The sequence below is a fragment of the Puma concolor genome, chromosome D1 (genome assembly GCF_028749965.1).
Source record: "Puma concolor isolate L17-30 chromosome D1, mPumCon1.1.hap2, whole genome shotgun sequence".
Classification (NCBI taxonomy): Eukaryota; Metazoa; Chordata; class Mammalia; order Carnivora; family Felidae; genus Puma; species Puma concolor.
Window position 1 is genome coordinate 108,746,783 of NC_141676.1, and position 20,529 is coordinate 108,767,311.

The following is a 20,529-nucleotide window of genomic DNA, read 5'->3' on the forward strand; positions in this document are numbered from 1 at the left end:
AAATAAAGAGCATTTGCATCATCAGAGAAAGTTCCATGGGATGTCTGGCTTTAAAGTGCCTCTATTTCCTCCCATTCCTCAACTTATGGGCCCTTCAGAGTCTTACTCATTTTCAGGTTTTCATTCAAAAGTCACCCCCTTTGTGATGCCTTCTCTAGTGCCTCTCTGCAAGCTACCTCCCACTGCATTTTTCTTACCTCTCTTTTCCAGTAAATAGCACTTCTATCAGCTATGTGTGTGGCTATTTCCCCCACGTGGATGTCAGAAACATGAGAGAAAGGACTTTATGTTCTCATGTGCAGGTCCTCATCAGAGTTCCTCATGTACAGCAATGATTTGGGGATTTATGAATGGTTTGGGATTGAATACAGAGGTCACTGACCTCAATTTTATTTTTCTTCTTCATTCCTCTGAAGGAGAAGAGAATGTTGTGTAACATTTTCCTGGTGTTCCATGGAAGGCTAAGAAAAAGCAGGAGTCCGTCTTCCTGACCCCTGCACGAATGTGAGTTCATAAGGCGTGCTGCGCTCAGGAGAGCTACATTCCCTGATGCCTTTAACTGTTCCCTGATCCCGGGCAGGTGAATGTGGGGTGGATGTGATGGTGTTCGCTAATTATACCTCAACCCACATCCTTGTGCTAACACGTCTTCACTTCTGCCTTGTCCACAACTCTGCAGCCCCCCTTGCAGAAATTTGCAGGGAAAAGGCATCCACCTTTGGATGCCTTAACTGATACCAATTAACCTCTGCAGATGCCTTATTTCCTAGAAATTCATGAAAAGAAAAAGTTTTAATGGTGTGGTTAATGTGGAGCATTTTTTGGTAGCAGTCACAGTCTCTGAAACTATATTTAGAATTATGTTTGTTTACTTTGAGAGGGGATAATCTTTGGCTGTTTTTATTCCTATTGGAATAATTTCCTTGCCTTGTGGCAATTCAACACAAGGAGCCTGCAGAAAGCTATGAAGAGCCTGTGAAAATTCTTTCTAAACAGGACAAATCCTTTCAGCACGCTTTTAGGGAGGTCTCTCACACAGACAAGGGAAAGCAAGACAGTCTGGTGTAGCAGAAAGGAAATAAAGAGACAGGAGCACCAGTGTTCAAATTGCAACCCAGCCAATACAGAGATCTTCCTGAACTAATTTTGTTGGGAAAAACAGGCTTGGATTATGGTCTTACTCACGACCGAACGGCCACTTATGCTCGGGTAGAGAAATAAGACTGGGGACATTCAATTTCTCTGCTCAACTAATAAAACGGGGAGAACAGTGCATTTCCAGAGACAGAGTAGGACAAAAAGTTTGAGTAAGATCAAACTCTAGCCTCTGTACCATTCACATCACAATTACTGATGGAGACTTACCCTATGTGGTTGTATTCACTGTCTAGGGCTGCCATGACAAAGTTCCACAAACTGAGTGGCTTGAAACAATAGAAATATATTTTTCCACCATCTGGAGTCTGGAAGTCTGACATTAAGGTGTCAGTGGAGTAATGCTCTCTCTTCTAGTCCCTGGTCACCAGGGATCTTTGGCATTCCTTGGCTTGCAGCTTATGACTCCAATCTCTACTTTGGTCATCACGTGGGCCTTATCTCTGGGTGATTGTGGTATTCTCTTATGCGTGTGTGTGTGTGTGTGTGTGTGTGTGTGTGTGTGTGTCCGTGTGTGTGTCTGTGTCTGTGTTTATATCTGTGTCTCTCCTCCTCTTCTTACAAGGAGACCAGTCATACTGGATTATGGTCCTGTATGACTTCGTTTTAACTTGTATCTTGATTACATCTGCAAAGACCCTATTTCCAAGCAAGATTACATTCACAGGTAGCAGAAATTAGGACTTGAACATAATTTTTTTTGAGAATGCAATTCAACTCACAACAATGATCATTATAAATTCAGATCCCTAAGGTCCATCTCAGACCTACCGAATGACCCCCTGCCCTTCATCCTGCAGTCTCCGCCACCCCTTCCACATATCCAAAGTTTGAGCATGCTGGTGTAGGAGGAGAATGGTGATGGACAGTGCCAGAATAAGGAGGAGGTAAGTGAGAAATCTAAAGGGTCACCAAAAAAGTCAGTAGTCAAGATGAATAATGTTTTAATGAGATATTTTTAAAAAATTGAAATTGATGCAAGAAAAAGTCCACAAAGAGCAAAATATCAGAATTGTAAATAAGCACAGGATCAGCATTACTATGTGTTTTACTTTTGCCTCAGGCCCTGACGCAGGTGGTAGGGTGACTGAGAAAGGCTGTCTTTGGATAGTTAGAAACCTTGCCACCGGGTAGCTTAAAGATGCTGTCTACCGATTCCTCCGGTTTCCCCAAAGTCCGGTAGAATTCTTATGCACACGTCTGCTTTGTCATAGTGATGTTTAGGGAAATCACAGGAGGTTTGCCCACATTTGGATCACAGCAGACAAGCAAAAGAAGACCCCCACAGGACTGAGATGCAAGTGAAGTGAGGTAAAGGGAAACAAGAAACCAGCCCAGGAGGTGACTGATCGAAATCCAGGCACTTTGAAACAGACACTCCTGCCAACATTGGGGGAAGTGATGGGGCAGACAGCAGTTCCCCAATTCTGCTTAGAGGTGAGATTTTAACCATTTACATTTTATGATTAAAGGTAAGGATGACTCTAAAAGGCTAGAAATACTTGGCAGCTCTGGGTGATGTGAATTTCATATTGTATCAGGTTGGCTGGATATTGTATTTACATTTGGTTTTTCTACTGAGACCAAGGAGATGTGACCTTGGAAGGCAGACATTTTGGTGTGAATCAGTTGAGAAGAGGAACGTCTCAGGAGGTGGGTGCATCCCAACCTATGGGACGCAGGGGTCTGGAATCTTAATGAGCTCTCTGGGTACGGTGACATTGACGGCGACTGCTACGGACAGTCAAATATCATGCATTGAATAAACAACATGAAATCCCCTCAGAAGGCGCCCAGGGGGATCCAGAAAGGGCTGGACTCTGAGAGCCAATCCAAATTTAGTTTCCCACTCAACAGGTGCCACCTAATCCTGAACCTTGCAGCTCCTGAACTGGTATGCTTTCCATACTTCCCACCTTCCCACTGGTCTCCTTACTCATAATGGAAATATAATAGGGGATGTCTTTGTAACCTTCCTATTCTGGGGAGTTACCCCGACTTTCTGATAACCATGCTTCATAATCCTGCCAGGTCAAGTTACAGACTTTCTGGATTTTTCACTGGAACAGCCAGGCTACCTAAATTTTATACATTAGGTGAGCCTGGGTCCTTATCAGAATATTGTAGATAAGAAACAGGCCAAAGCAATGGCAGAGGAATTCTAAATCAGGAAGATGGAAGGTAGGGGTGGGAGAAGAACATAAAAAGAAGGTCTATATGCAGATGTAGGGCCTTTCAAAGTTACTATGCCTGGAGATGATATTTCAACACAGGAAATGTGTATGTGTGGGCAGGGGTTGTGGGGGAAACCAAATATTTTCTTGTTTATTAGTATTTATTCCAATTCTATTGAATATTCTATTGTGTCACTTTCCCTTGACAAATTCACAAACATTTTAAAGATTAAGAAAGGCTAAATATTCAAAGTTAAGAGTGAGCAAAAAGAAAGCAATAAAAGAGGAAGAAAATAAGACATTGACTATGTTTGGAAATAGCCCCTCTCATTTTTATGATAAGGCATCACACAGGAAGGACGGTGAAATGGATCCAGCCAGATGAGAGGTCAAATTCTGGGTCTATCAATTTGTCATTCTGTGATCTTAAGAAAGAATCTTAACCCACTGTTTTTCTCATTTGTAATATGGCAGCTATAGTTTCCTCTTCTGGGGTTGAATTGAACACAAAATGGGATGCCCTTTATAAACTACCTGGTGTAGTGACGGTGGATGCCTCTCCCCTACAGGCTCCAATGATTGCTTCATTGATGTTCCCACTTAATACTTTGGTTCTACACATATGCTAAGATCTCTGGATTAAAAAAAAAAAAAAAAAAAAAAAAAAGAAAGCCTATCTTTAACTAGACCTTTCAGTTTGCATTGCAAACAAGCAGACATGACTCTGTGGGACCCAAGTGCTCCTTCACAGAGGGTGGGGCTGGCAGTAGAATGAGGTAGCTGGACAAGCCAAAGATACAGACGCAGAGTTGAGAAGTCAAGAGATCTTGACCCCAGAGAGGGTGATAAAAGGATATAGAATTTCTTTTTCCAAGGGAAAGAAAGAATCAGGGGAACTGGATTTGTCTAAGCTCACACAGACACTAGAAACTTAGGTAAATCACTTTTTCTTTCTAGGCAATTCGGGGGTAATATAAAATTGCTTATCTTACTAGATAATTGTGGTGGTATAAATAACAATGCATACGACCATAATGTTTGACATGTAAATCTGTATTTGTGAGGATACATTTTGTCATCTACAACTAGGAATCTCCAGATGAAAGTGAATTAAACAAGACAGAAGCCAGTCCTAAACAGATATTTGTTCAATGGATAATTGGTTCAAGGTACTACGTCTGCCCATGTTGCTAATGTTTTCTATAGACTTTATCTCTTTCAACTTACAAATTAATTCTACATTTAATTCAATTCTAGATATTTAGTCAACATCTGCAGTACGAAGTGATAAGAATACAGAAGTAAATACAAACTCCTTCCCTCAAGAAGCTAATTGTCCTAAAGACAGACAGACAGACACACACACACACACACACACACACACACACACAGTAGATATCCCACATATTATAACTAAAAACATCATTCCAAGAATGGAGGACTACTTCACTGGAAACCACTGGAAACATTTTTTTTCTGAATGTGAGTTAGGCATGTATTTCAGGGAGTGTACAAGGAGGCATGTATTTCAATTTTAGCTGTCAGGAAACTATGAGGAGATCATAAAGTGAATGGACTGTGTTGCTACCGAGGGCAAAATCCTATTGAAAATGGGCTGTCCTCCAAATGTCCATCAATGGATGAATGGATAAAGAAGATGTGGTGTATACACACACACACACACACACACACACACACACACACACACACACACTGGAGTATTACTCAACAATCAAAAAGAATGAAATCTTGCCATTTGCAACTACGTGGATGGAACTGGAGGGTATTATGCTAAGCGAAATTAGTCACAGACAAATATCATAGGACTTCACTCATATGAAGACTTTAAGATTCAAAACAGATGAGTATAAGGGAAAGGAAGCAAAAATAATATAAAAACAGGGAAGGGAACAAAACATAAGAGAGTCTTAAATATAAAGAACAGAGGGTTGCTGGAGGGGTTGTGGGAGGGGGGATGGGCTAAATGGGTAGGGGGCATTAAGGAATCTACTCCTGAAATCATTGTTGCACTATCTGCCAACCAACCTGGATATAAATTAAAAAATAAATTAATTAAAAAGAAAGAAAGAAAGAAAATGGGTTGTCTTTGGGGATCCACCAACTGGAATCACACAGTAAATGCAAACTGGTAATCCATCATTGGTGTCTCCATTTACCAACAACATCACACTCTACTTAGGAACCACTTGTGACTGAAACCTTACAGCTTTTCTCGTACTCAAATGCTCCCACCATCTCACTGGGTTGGAGATGTGACCCAGAGGGGATGACCAATACTGAGCTACATCAGTCTGGAAGCCAACGAGTTGAAATCAGGTTAACTTGGCATTGCTGTCTTGCTCTCACGCGATCCGGGATTACAGAACAAGAAACATTATGTTATCAGCTAAACACTAGTAGAATTCAAACCTTGCAGAAACTTGGCTGGTGCAAAGGTAATTCTGTCCATTTCATTTTTCTTATATAGTATCTAACACATGCCATGTACAACCAGGTGTTCGATAAAGACCATTAGCTTTAACGGGTGAATGAAGTGTGGCTCATGGCATTCCATAAATGAAAACATGACATCAGTTGGCCAATGATCATCCAGCTGGTGGGTAATCTATGTTTACGTAGTTTACAATGGTTCCTTACCATTTTCTATGTTGTTATTTCATCTTTCCTCACCCCTCCACAGGCGGTGGGTTGAGAGGAAGTTTTCCTGTGAGCGCCACTATTTAAAGGGCTTTGTCTCGGGGCCCCTGGGTGACTCAGTTTGTTCAGCATCTGACTTTGGCTCAGGTCATAATCTCACTGTTAGTGAGTTCAAGCCCCGTGTAGGGCTCTGTGCTGACACCTCAGAGCTTGGAGCCTGCCTTGGATTCTGTGTGTGTGTCTCTCTCTGCCCCTCCCCGACTTGCACTGTGTCTCTCTTTCAAAAATAAATAAATATTTAAAAAATTTAAAAAAATAATAAAGAGATTTGTCTCTGCCAAGAAAAGGACAGGAAGCTCTCTGCACAGTTTCTGCATGTGGGTCTTGCATCTGTGGATGCCAATGCTGTGGTCCAACAGTGCGACCTCCTTACTGTTCTTTGGCTTTTAGGACCATCTGAATCCCTAGTTCTCAACACTTTACGACTTTCTGCCTGATGTATGCTGACGCACATATTTTGTAATATTGACTCTCTTGAAATGGAATTTCATACATAATTTTAAAAAAAATCAATAATATACCCCAGTTAAAAGGGAACTAAAAGGAGAAATAAAAGTAAATACCATTAAGTAATGTATTCTAAAGAATCTGTGTTTCAATATACAAATATGGGAAAATAACTGTACCGGAAAACAAAATGAGGTAGTCAGATGCACTTGCATGAAAAATTGTTGTGAATACGCAGCAGCTACAAATGTACTTGGATACAGGTTGGCTGCACTGGCTACTCAAACATGGTGAGTAGCATTGCCATCAGTGACCCCATTTTCTCAAGTGAGGAGAAACTCTTGATACAGTTCCAAACAAAACAAAGCATAGTCTTCTTTCAAGGCACATGGTTGTTGCTGGAAATTCACCATAAATTGAAATGAAACTGTACAAAAAATACTTTGAATTCACACAGTATACAGAGTTAGATTATAAGCTTAAAAATTATCAACTTGTGTTTTTTTACTTCTATGAATATCCAAAAAGACATTCAAAAGCCATGGAAATGGGCAAAAGTGGGAAATGGGATAGTCCCTTGTTGTATTGGACTGTTCGATGCCTTGCCGACTGTCTAGCACCCCCAGCTTCAGTCTACGAAATGCCTGTAGGGCTCCTTAATAACTGTGACAACCAAAACATCTCCATAAATGTCCAGAACTGACCCCTTTGAGAAATACTGATTTAGAGAAGCAAAATAAAGAGACAGAGAGAGAGAGAGAGAGAGAAAGAAAGAGAGAGAGAAAGGAAGGAAGGAAGGAAGGAAGGAAGGAAGGAAGGAAGGAAGGAAGAAAGAAAGAAAGAAAGAAAGAAAGAAAGAAAAGAAAAGAAAGAAAGAGTCAGCCAAAGAAGAATAAACAGGGGAGAAACCTGGGAAAACAGCAGTGAGCAGTCTCACTTCTGAACCTCTATAAGTTCACCCATAAAAGCAGACAGAGATGTTGGAGAGACCATATAGGAAAGAACAAGACCAAAAGTAGGGCGGGGAAGGAGGATGGGGAGGGCATAGGAGAAGTAGAATACGACTGTTGACTGCTTTACAGTTGCTAATTAATGGCAAAAGGACAGTTCTTCAAACCAGTTGTTGGGAAAGAAGAAGGGGAAGGAAAAGAATGGGTTATAACCCAACTTCAATACTTTGATAGTGGGGAGTCACTAGACAATAACCAAAAAAAGAGGGCTTAAGATGGTGAGTGAAAATATTAGCATAAAACTAACCTCTGGGGGGCATCTGGGTGGCTCAGTTGGTTAAGACTCAGACTCTTGACTGCAGCTCAGGTCTTGATCTTAGCGTTGTGAGTTCAAATCCCACATTGGGCTCCACGCTGGGTGTGGAGCCTATTTAAGAAACAAACAAAAAACACTAACCATTGGGACAAAAATATAAACTCTCTTAAACGCCAAAAATATACTTAAGAAAAAGAAGGGGAAAAAAAAGAATACCTAAAAAAAAGTGCTGAGATAATCGGATATATATACATATATGGAAAAGGATCAATTTGAATCTATCTCTCATATTATTAAAAAGGAAAAATTATAAAAGGACCTGAAATTTGAGATAAAAAATACAGAGTCCATACAAGTACTAGAAACAAACATGAATGGATTTCTTCACAAGCCAGAAATACGGAAAACATTTCTACCATAACTCAAGATCTAGTAGCAATAGGAGAAGAGAGAGATAAATTTAATTATACATTAAAAATTTAGCATGGCTACACACACACACACACACACACACACACACACACACACAGTGTAAACAAAGGAAAAAAACAAATGACAGATTGGGGAAAATATTTGCAATTTTATATCACACAGATTCAAATATTTAACATAAAAAGTTTCTAAAACTAGAGAAAACTCTAGTACGTCAAAAAAGAATTTCTAAAAATAGAGAAAAGTCTAGAGAAAGGACTACAGAGTTTCAAGAAAAAGACATGAAAATCTCTCTTAACCAGATGAAAGATAATCAACCTTATCTCTCATAAGATATGTAAAAACGAAAACTGCACTGAGATCCCATTGATCGCCTATGAGGTCGTCTACCGTTTAGAAGTCAGACAACAATCTTTCGGCAAGGCTGTGAGGAAACAGACACTGTCACACACTGCATTGGAGATGGAGAATTACACACCCTGTGGAGGGCAATCTGTCAATACGAAGCAAAATAACGCGCTTACTCTTTAGCCAGGCAACCGAACTTCTAGAATCTCATTCCAAAGATGTACCGGCAAAAATATAAAAAGACGTATGACCAAAGCTAGTCACTGCAGAACAACATGTAATAGGAAAAGACTGGGAACAGCATAAATGTCTATCAAGGGGTGGGGGCGGGACAAATAAACCACGGTACATCTAGCTGCTGGACTTCTATACAGCTGGAAAGGAAGTAGAAAAACCTTTATGCCCCGTCAAGTATTCTCCTGATTAGATGGTTACGTGGAGAAAAAGAAAACACTTATATAGAATGCTTAATCTGATGGAAAAGGGAATATGGGTGGGTTTTATTTCAAAAACAAGGGAAGGATGAATGATAAAAAGCAGGTTACCAACAGAGGGGAAAGCGAACAGAGTTGAAGGTAAAAGCTAGACTTAGTTGAATACATGGTAATATAGATCTGGCTTGGAAACCAATACTATATTTTGCATAGTTAGGAAATTAAATTTTAGAAACAATAAATCTGTAAAAATGAAAAGTAAGTATGCACTCAGTTGGTGGTGTGGCCCCACAGGGAACTATTCCAACTGACCCTTGTAGCACATTATTTGCACGCATTTCCTGGTGGGATACAACCTACAGATAAAATACACTGAGAAAACAACTCAAGTGTTTACAGTAACTGTATTTTTGGTGGTAGTGTTTGTGTTGCTCTTCTGAGATTGGCACCGGTATAATCTAAAACAAAACAAATGAGTACTTATGTGATGTTCTCCTTTTCTCATTCTCTGTGTTTTTAAGAATTGAAACGCATCGTGTGGACGGACGAGACGTAAATGGAAGGTATAAGAAATTAAGTAAAATCTCTGTGGTCCTCCATTTGTTTTTATTATTTTTTTAAGTGTATTTTCTGACAGAGAGAGACAAAGCGCGAGCAGGGGAGGAGTAGAGACACACACATAATCCGAGGCAGGCTCCAGGCTCTGAGCTGTCAGCACAGAGCCTGATGTGGGGCTCGAGCTCACAAACAGTGAGATCATGACCTGAGCTCAAGTAGGATGCTCAACCGACTGAGCCACCCAGGTGCCCGGTGTGCTCCTCAATTTAAATAGAAGTATGAGGATGAACTCGCGATTTGTGTTAACTTGCATATATGTGACGCTTGTTTTGTAGCTGTGCTTCCTGAAAAGGCACTGAAGCAATGACTACTCAGTAATGATCCTATCCCTAATCCCAGGCTGTGGTATTCACATGGCAATCCCCACTACGAGAAACCACGGAGTCCTGGAGAACTGACAGATTTCAGGTTTGGGGCAGAAAATGCACAAGATGGGCTTGGAACGTCTCGTCATTACCAGGAAGCAAGAAAACTATCAAAGGCTGTAAAGCCCTGTCAAAAGCATTAAGGAGGGAACTTGAATAGGTCTCTTTGGGCTAAAGGTGGGGACACTTGAACATCTTTAAGGGTAAGAACTCAAATGATGGAAACATAGCAATTACGATAAAATCCACGAGTTAGTTCATAACGATATTCTAAAAATCATTCCCATTGATCACTGTTGAGAGATGTGAGAACCAAATCATTATTTTGAAACCTGACACATTAGGTAAAAAATAAGGTGTATATCGTACCATTTCCATCAGGACTATCCTACCAGGTCACTGAAAAGGTGGTGAAGTCGTTTCTCTTTACAGAAGTTGTCAGCTACTAAAAAAAGAGGGGTTATGGAATTAATAACAGTGCTATTTGCCATCTTCACCAAATTAACGGATCTAGACATGGGTTGGGAATGGTTGTTAACAACCTCAAAACCAAGACACCCGAACGCGTTTCCTAAGGGACGAACGACGCAGAGCCGATGAAATGCCACTGACCCCCAAAATCAAGTCTGGATTTGATCGCATCTCTACCTCCAAGTACCAACGTGAGAAATAAACACAAAGGAGACAGAAGCGAGTTAAGCAACAGGATGGAAATGTAAGGAGTAAAACCCAAGGTGTAGGGAATTCTCAGGAGAAATGAGAGGTTCCTTCAGCAACAGACTGCGAGGAGAATAAAAAGTGAGGAGAACCCACAGGTTACAAGAGACGTAAACGGCAGATCATCAACCTCCATGGGTCTTATTTAGATACATATTCAAGAAATAGAAACCACCAAAAATAAACAACAAAATTAAACGCTGACATGAATAAGATGATTGGGAATTTGAGCACAGATGCTTTGTTATTATTAGGAATTAGTGTTATCGTTTAGATGCAATGATGGTATTATGCTGATACATGTATATAAATACATTATGCTTTAGAAATTCATACCCAAATATTTGAAATGGTATGATGTCTGGAGTCTGCATAAAAACAATGCAGTAGTGTAGGAGTGCGTAAGGACAGAGGTGTCTCAGATGGAGACCTATAATGGTAACTGTTGCAGCTAAATTATGGCTTTTGTTATACTAATCTTTCTACATTTGTGTACATTTGATGCGTTCTTATACTCAAGGTCAATTCCTGTCCCCACTTTTTTTTTAAGTTTCTAGTTTTAATTCCAGTATCATTAACATACAGTCACATGTAAGTTTCAGGTGTACAACATAGCGATTCAATAATTATGTACATTACCCGGTGCTCGGTAGGATAAGTGTGAATAACACAAATACTCAGAAAAGTGGCAGATGAAACTGCTACCACTCCAGCTAGATAAACGTGGAAACAAGTGACCTCCAAAGTTCCTGAGTCTCTCTCCCTTTGTCTGGATCCTGTTCCGTATCCGTTTCCTTCCCAGGGTCTCTTTCTCCTTCTCCCTCTTCAACAAAATTCTTTTGTTCTCTGTTACATCCACCTCGTCTCCCCCCACCCCCACTTCTCCCTCCTCTTTTCTTCGTTTTCCACACTGTTCTCCGTTCCTTTCTTTCTCTGCTCTACTTTTTTCTCCCCTGATCCCTTTAACAACTGGCCATGACACTGAACTGAAAAATTGTTTTTCTCTTTCTAAATTGGTGAACGCGATGGATCAACATTTTACGTTTTTGATGTAATGGACGTTTGGAAAGTAGGTGAATCGAATGCTTTCCTCCCAGTTTGAAAGAGAACACCCTCTACAACACGGGGCACAAGATCTGCAGTCTGTTTTATCGGCTGTCAATGGTTTGAGGAGAGTTCTTCTGAGACCAAAGCATTAATGGAGTTCACAGGCGGTGTGGTCACTCAGTGCGGTCTTAGCACTGAGTGATCGGGTTATATGTGGCTCACAGGGCAGTCTGAGCAACTTGGCTCCAACTTTATTGTGGAAAAGTTGACATTAAGACCAAAACACTATTCCAGCCCCCTTTCTGCCTACACCAGCTGAGACGAGGCACATCGACACACTTGGGGTCTCCAAATAAAGAGGAAAGACCAAGGGGCACTGAATCTCCCTACCTTGGAACCCACTCAAGTGAGATCTCCCAGAAGCTGCTGTGCATGTGCAGAGTTCTGCCCTGACCCTCACTGGGAAACAACGTCTCTCTGTAAGCTGGTCTCGGGTGTGTTTTTGACACACCCCTATCAGCAACCTGGCTGATCACTGCAGGTAAATAGCTACGCTTTCCAGAAAGTTCCTTCTTTTTCTTCCTTATGTCTACCCATATGAAGTCAGTTGAAAACTGCCCTTGATCAAAGGCTCTGGCAGAGGACTACAGGACTTTTATTATTTATTATTTATAGAGTACCACAAGCGTCACCCAGCAGTTTGCAAAAGATAAAACACCAGAGAAAAGATTCATGCTGTGAGGAGGTGACAATGTAAATGCAATGTAAACATCATCACGGAACACAGTAAGTCCCTTGAGAGGTAGAAATAAGACTTCTATAATTCGGGGGAGACCAAAGGAAAGGTGCCCAGAGAAAATCAATGGCAGAACACCGATAGACATGCCTTCCGGAAACCATGTATAGTTAAAGGTGCAGCTGACCTATCAAATCGATGCAAATGAGAACAAAGTTTTCCCAGTAAATTATCAAAGGCTTAAAAACGGATACGATGTAATTCTTGTATCGGTGCTGAAGTTGTGTCACCATTATTCATTTCTGGAGGTGTTGTACATTGGCAGAACACTTTAGGAAAGCAATTTAGTATTATGTATCTGTTAGGATTCTTATGTAAGACTTTAATCCTTTTGCAGTATTTATAACTTTAACATATTGCAGAAGACAGCTCAGTACAATTCGGCCTTTATGTATAATACAGCAGTGAACACCCTGTGTTCCTATAGCCAAGCACATTCCTTCTCTCCCTATGAGGCTTGCAGACAATTTATCCTAGCCCCCACGAGCTTTCCCAAGTTATTTGTGCACCCAACATTGTCAATGATATCAAGAGGCATGAAAGCGTTTTTGCCTTTGAACCCTGTCTCTCAATTTCTAGTTTCATATTCTAAAGAAAGAAACCCGAAATATGGAAAAATTATCTGTATAGATGAAGATATTTATAACATTTGTAGTATAGAAATAGAAATAACCTAACTGCTAGCAAGTGGAGGATTTAGTAAGCAATTATGACACATTCACTTGATATATATTTTTATAGTCCTTAAAAAATGACTTTGAAGATTATCTGGTTATGGGGAAAAAATACTTGGACTATAATATTAATAGACAAAAGCAGGGACAAAAATAAAATATCTAAAGTCACTATAACCTAACTGAAAAAGTAGGGAAGAGGAAAAAGACAGAAGGCAGTGACACGAAACTGACAGCATGGGTCACAAAAGGAAGGTGGGGGAACAGGCGACTTACTGTTCTGCACTAATATTTAATTTTATTGAAACTTTTTTTAGCATTTTATTTATTTTTGAGAGACAGAGACAGAGTATGAGCAGGGGAGGGGCAGAGAGAGAGAGTGAGAGAAGAGAGAGAGAGAGAGAGAGAGAGAGAGAGAGAGAGAGAGAGAGAGAGAATCTGAAGCAGGCTGCCAGCTCCGAGCTGTCAGCACAGAGCTCGACACGGGGCTTGAACCCACAGACTGCAAGAACATGATTTCAGCCGACGTGGGATGCTTAACCAACTGAGCCACCCAGGCGCCCCTCCACTGTCGAATATTTTTAAATGTGCTAATAAATGCGTTTCTGCTAAACCACTTTTTAAAAAAATGTTTATTTATTCTTGAGAGAGATAGTGAGAGCGGGGGAAGGGCAGGAAGAGAGAGGGAGATAGAGGATCCAAAGAGGGGTCTATGCTGACAGCAGAGATCCCGACGTGGGGCTCGAACTCACAAACCACGAGATCATGACCTGAGCCGAAGTCGGACGCTCAAACGACTGAGCCCCCCAGGCGCCCCAAGGAAGTAGTTTTAATAAAACTCGAAGCAAATACTGAAGAGACAACCAAAATGAGATACGCACGTAGCGAAGCTTGGCCCAAACTTACTCCTATTAAGCTCCCTGGGGCTTGAGGACGTGCTGCTCAGACTCTGAATGGCAATCCATACTGATCAATAAGGATTCAATTTTGGTGAGAACGGCATCGCGTACTTCTATTTATTCTTGTGGCCTCTCGCAGCAGTCGCACCCCTTCCCAAGGGCTGGCTCGTGGACGGAATGTGGATTTCGGAGACATGTCAGCTCAGATCCCGGCAGTGCTACCTACCACACGCTGACTGTGCGGCTCTGGGCAGGTGACAGGGACTCGCGAGAAGGAGCAACAGCCTCCTAAAGCTAAAGGAGTCGAAGGCATCAGTTCTAACACAAGGAGCCTCCTAGCGACGGTGAATCCCCTGCAACCAGGTAGGACGCTTCCCTGGCCGCTCCCATCTCCACCGCACAAGGGATGAAAACTGCCTCTCGGTGACAGCACAAGTGGTGAGATGTGATTGCAAGGCAGTCCCTCTGCTCTCTGGGAGACAACGTCTCTCTGTCTCTGCTCTGATTTCCACGGCATCCCTCCCACACACCTGTCTCTATTCTCAGCACCATGTGAGATCGCGTCCTGCCTCACGTCTTCAATCAGGTGCACTTACTAGGGCCTCCCTACAGCAGTGGCTAGTGAGCCACTGAGTGGTGACTTTGGCCGCTGCATGGAAGTCACCCAGTGCGCTTTCTAGGACCCTCTATATTACATGATTCAGACCCTTCTCCCCGCTGCCCTTTTTCTGAATTTCCCAGGCGTCCTGGCCAGAGGCTACTTTTTTTTAACGTGTATTTATTTTTGAGAGAGAGAGGAAGAGGCAGAGACAGAGACAGAGAGAGCACGAGCAGGGGAGGGACAGAGAGAGAAGGAGACACAGAATCTGAAGCAGGCTCCAGGCTCCCAGCTGCCAGCGCAGAGCATGACATGGGGCTTGAACCCATGAACCGTGAGATCATGACCTGAGCCCAAGTCGGACGCTCAACCGACTGAGCTCCCAGGCGCCCCACGATTCTGTGGTTTTGAATGGCATGTATGCATGGGTTTCAGCTTTCCATAAACAAGTCTTGTTGTGTGGAGAGCCACCCCTTGACTGGCAGGAAGGAACACAGTGCCCTGTGTGACATTCATTAACAGTTACCCAGCTCAGGCCCATGGTGACAACTAATTTCAGAAGAAGATCCAGCCACTTTGCCAGCCAGAAATAAAATGCCATGCTTAGTAGCTTATTTCTTCTTCTTTTTAAAAAACATTTTGAGAGGCAGAGTGAGAGAGAGAGAGAGAGCGAGCCAGGGAGGGGCAGACAGAGAATCCCAAGTAGGCCCCACGTTGTCAGCACAGAGCCCGACGCGGGGCTCAAACTCACAAACTATGAGATCATGACCTGAGCCCAAATCAAGAGTCAGACGCTCAACCAACTGAGCCACCAGGCTCCCTGCTTATTTCTTCTTTAATTTACACTACTCACTGTTTTTAAATAAAACACATAACCTGAACTGTACCAGAGGCCCAGGGTTTTGGATCCTTCTGTCTGGGCACAAGGTTGAGTCCAGCTCCTAGGTATAAGGTACGTTCATTTTCTGAGTGAACCAATGATTTATACAGTTGACCTGTGATTTATAAACAAACTAGTCTATACCTACTTATCTATCTACTATCTACATATCTATCCTCTATCTATCTATCTTCTGTCCATCTATCTAAGAAAGAATCTCCTTACTATGAATGCATCTGTTTTCTTAAAATCTGAATGGAGAAAGCCTTCTTCAGGACTTTCACTTTATATGCAAGACCCAGAAAGAGCCAGGATAAATCTTCCCATGATTAGGAAGTAAACTTTCATTTCAAGAGAAATTACCTCACTTCTAAATTAGCTTGTATCTCCAGCAATCTTGTCTCAGGCATGATAAGACATAAATAATTACCAATTTCATGTCGGTGAAATTAAAAATCATGAAAAGCTCTTTGAAGCAATTTACAACTTGACAGAGAAAAGAGATTCTGTTTAAAAGGTAGTAAATTTTCCCTCCACCGGCTTCGGACTAAGGCTCAGAGAGGACGGGAATAGGAAGCAAACAAAATACAATTTGGTCCTTTCTTTCCTGGGACTTCAAAATTCAGGTTGAGCAGGTGCTTTTCTTTCCTGAGTGAGAGAGCAGTTCCCACATCCTTTCAAGCATTTTTCTTTTCCTCTGAAGTGCTGGGTGTTTTCAGGAGCCGTGGGGAGGCTGTTTTATTCAGATTTCTGTTTCCTGATTTCCCTCATTGTGGTCTGTGCTTTGACACGGGCGCTGAACGACAGTATCTTCGGAGAAAAGCAGCTGGAAACTGCTTGCAGGCTCTAGTCACATAGGAAACAAATGCTCCTTTGTGGAGCCTGCAGACTGTTATCTTGACTCAAATGCTAAGCTTCTGTTGCAAGCCATCCATTCCCGTGGACGCCAGACTCAGCCGGACGGTGCCTCTTCATGAGCACCGTGCCCTGAAGGTGACATTTATTTATCTGTGGTCCCTTCCTCTCACACTCGATAACACACCAGGCTCTGGAAAGGCAAGCAACCTGCTTGGCCGGTAATCAGTCTTTTATTCCAATCTGCTCTTGCTGTTGGCGTTTCTTCCATTGTTAATTACTACGCTTGTCACCTAGACCCCGGTAGGACGAATGGCACGACCCAGATCAGGCTGCAGAACCACTTTCCCAGCAAACACCCTCTGCAGACATCGGAAGTACGAAGAACACGAAGCGGGAACGTCAGCCAAGGGCAAGGGAGGGAAAGAGCACCTTGGGATCAATGCCGTGGGCCCTGCCAGACTTTTCTTTGGGTCGTTGAACCTTCCCGGGGAACTTAGGTCGACGAGCCTTTAAATCTACTCTGGGAGCCTCACTCCCGGCATCAGCCTGACTGAAGGGTGGAAGGGTCCCGTGTGACTCACCTGGGGGTCTTGGTAAAGTCTCGCGGTGAGCTGTCATATTGATCCTGCTCTTAAGTTTGCTGAAGTGGATCACAATGGCACCAAAGTCACGGTTGGTGGAAGGAAAACACGAAGTTCAAGTCTTTGGTGTCCACAGACTATGTCTATGTATCGTTTTCTATTTTAGTTCTTGCTGAGCTCTGCTTTCCTTTATCTGTTCTGACTCCATGTGCCTCCCTATTTACTCTGTATCAAGTAACTGTTCTCTCCCTACAAGTGTCATCGGAGGGTAACTCCCCAAACACACACAGCCACAGAGTAGCTGGGGTTCACTGACCTGACACCTCATTTTTTTTTTTTTAATTTTTTTTTCAACGTTTATTTATTTTTTGGGACAGAGAGAGACAGAGCATGAATGGGGGAGGGGCAGAAAGAGAGGGAGACACAGAATCGGAAACAGGCTCCAGGCTCTGAGCCGTCAGCCCAGAGCCCGACGCGGGGCTCGAACTCACGGACCGCGAGATCGTGACCTGGCTGAAGTCGGACGCTTAACCGACTGCGCCACCCAGGCGCCCCTCACTTTTTTTTTTAAAAAAAACCTTATATATCAGAGAATTTTTAGGTTCACAGAAAAATGAAGAAGGTACAGAGATTTCCTGTATACCTCTCCCCCGCCACCCCCCTGCACACACAGAGCCTTCTCACTACCAACAATCTCCACTAGATAAGTACGTCTGTTACAACGGATGATCCTATGTGGATACATGAGAATCATCTGAAGTCCATGGTTACATCACAGTTCACTCTTGGCATATGCTACATGCTATGGGTCTAGACAAATGTTTAGGGGTGAGTATTCACCATTGTAGTACCACACAAACTATTTTCACTGCCTTAAAAATCTGCCTACTTATTAACCTCCCCATCTCTGTAGACCCTGGCAAGTACTATGACACCTCATTTTTTAAAGATTTCCAATCTCAGGTCATTATGTATAAGAAGAAGAATATACCACTTTTTTTAAAAAAAAATGTTTTTCAATGTGTATTTATTTTTGAGACAGAGAGAGAAAGAGCGTGAGCAGGGGAGGGACAGAGAGAGGGAGACACAGAATCCGAAACAGGCTCTGGGGTCTGACCTGTCAGCACAGAGCTGGACGCGGGGCTCGAACCCAGGAACTGTGAGATCACAACCTGAGCTAAAGTCGGATGCTTAACTGACGGAGCCACCCAGGTGCCCCCGAACATGCCACTTTTTTATTATTCTCCCCAACCTCTCCTTTAAAAAAAATCATCCGTTATGTGTATTTATTACTGAATTCTTACTTTATAGGACTGCAAACCCTGCATCCTATTTTGTCTTACTGAGTAGAGTTTATATGGCCCGTCCATTTCACTTCCTACACTGTTTTTTTGACCAGAATTAGGAAATGAGCTGATATATATAGCTAGAGGCATATAGCTAGAGGACAAATTAATGGTGATTAACTAAAATCATGTGGTTCAAAGTTATATTTGCTGTTAAGTATTTATGCCTCTATGAAAATAATTTTGTAATTAAAGCATGAAATACTGAATTGGCCATTAGTGGTATTCAACCACCATGAATCCGGAAAGTGCCAAGTTCATTCTGTAGTTTTACATATGCCTAATTGCTTTTAATAATAAAAATTCAGGGTCTCCTGGGTGGCTTAGTCAGTTAAGTGTCCAACTTGGGCTTGGGTCATGATCTCACAGTTTGTGAGTTTGAGCCCCATGTGGGGCTCTGTTCTGACAGCTCAGAGCCTGGAACCCGCTTCTGATTCTGTATCTCCCTCTCTCTCTGCCCTTCCCCTGCTTGTGCGGTCTCACGCATGCTCTCTCTCTCTCTCTCTCTCTCTCTCTCAAAAATAAGTAAACATTTAAAAAATAATAAAACTTTAAATTATTTTAAAACATAGTAATACATCATTATATGTCCATGATACATCAGTATCTCTTGACACACATTTTTATTCTCAATATCATTAAACCATTTTAATTTATAAAACAGATGATACATTTAATTAACCACATGATTCTTGGAGGTGAGGGAACTAACTTCTGTTAAACCCTGACTGTTTCTAGGTTTCTTACGTCCACTATATAATTTAATCCTATAGCAGTCCTGAAAATGTATCTCCATTTTGCAGTTATTCTTATTTTCCAGATGATGAAATTTGAGGCTTAGAGACATTAAGTAATTTTCACAGCTAGAAGGTGGTGGGGCCACGATCAAAATTCAGATGCATCTTCAACCCAAAGCCTGAAAACTTATGTCCCTTGTCTAGTCTATCAAGCAGGGTGAGTGGTTTATTAGGGTAATTGTAAATAAACACACTGGGATTAACTTCTAAATATTGTGTGCTTCCCGGTGTGTCCCGTTTGAAAGTGGGAGGGGCGGGTCTGGGGGCCGAGTGACCTGTGGGTCCAGCTTTATTAAATAGTTAGGCTGTTGAGTCCTTCACCTCCCCCAGCAGCCTGGAGGGGTTACTTAGTCATATGCCAGGGAAGAGCCGATAGTTGGATAAAGGGCGACTTAAGAAACTGAGAAGGGAGAGGCGCCTGGGTGGCTCAGTCGGTTAAGCGTCCGACATTGGTTCAGGTCATGATCTCGCAGTTGGTGAGTTCGAGCCCCGCGTCGGGCTCTGTGCTGACAGCCTGGAGCCTGTTTCAGATTCTGTGTCTCCCTCTCTCTCTGCTCCTCCCCTGCTTGTCCTCTCTCTCTCTTTCTCTCTCTCTGTCTCAAAAATAAATTAAAACATTAAAAAAAAAAAAAGAAACTGAGAAGAGAAAAGTAACTCAGAGGTTTATGGTTTCAGGGAGATCAGAGGAGAGGCAGACTGATCTAGAGAAAAGGCAGAAAGGTAGATTGAAGCTTCTGTGTTGTCACTTGGTAATTTAGAAGAAACAACAAGGTAGTTTTTCTTGGTATTTAAATGCGGAGGTGAGTTCTACTTGATTGAGAATAAGCTGAGGGAGAACCAAAACAGAATAATTAAATTTGAATTAAGAAGATACAAAGAAAGGGGATGGAAAGAAAATACTTCAAAGTATTATCAGTAGTTACATCTGGGAGTACAAGATATGTTTACATTTCTCTTTGTGTCTCTCTCTTTTTTTAACCTTACAGATTCTCTCTATCGAATATATACTCTAAACACTGTTTAGAAAAGAAGCACATTAGGATTACTGGAAGGCAAGGCCTGACAGAGTTTTAAAACCAGTTTCCGAACTTACTAGCTTTGTGATCCTGGGCAAGTTACATACCCTCTCTGATCACTGGTATGTATTTTTTATGTTTTCTTTTAGAGAGTGGGGGGTGGGCAGAGAGAAGGAAGGAGAGAATCCCAAGCAGGCTCCACACTCAGTGCAGAGCCCAACGTGGGGCTGGATCGCACAGCCCTGGGATCACGACCTAACCTGCAATCAGAGTCAGATGCTCAAAGGACTGATCCACCCAGGTGACCCTGAGCATTGGTATTTTTATTTATTAAATTACTCACTATATGGTAACTGATTTTAT

General features: G+C 42.1%; 1 long non-coding RNA gene across 1 annotated transcript in view; it reads right to left on the reverse strand.

Annotated features, from left to right (window-relative positions):
- The window catches only part of LOC147576984 (uncharacterized), a 246,943-nt gene extending 239,054 nt beyond the window's left edge, over positions 1 to 7,889 (reverse strand). Inside the window, exon 1 of the long non-coding RNA XR_015241373.1 lies at positions 7,752 to 7,889. This is a non-coding gene — a long non-coding RNA (uncharacterized LOC147576984). The remainder of the gene's footprint in view (positions 1 to 7,751) is intronic.
- Between the last annotated feature and the right edge of the window lie 12,640 nt (positions 7,890 to 20,529).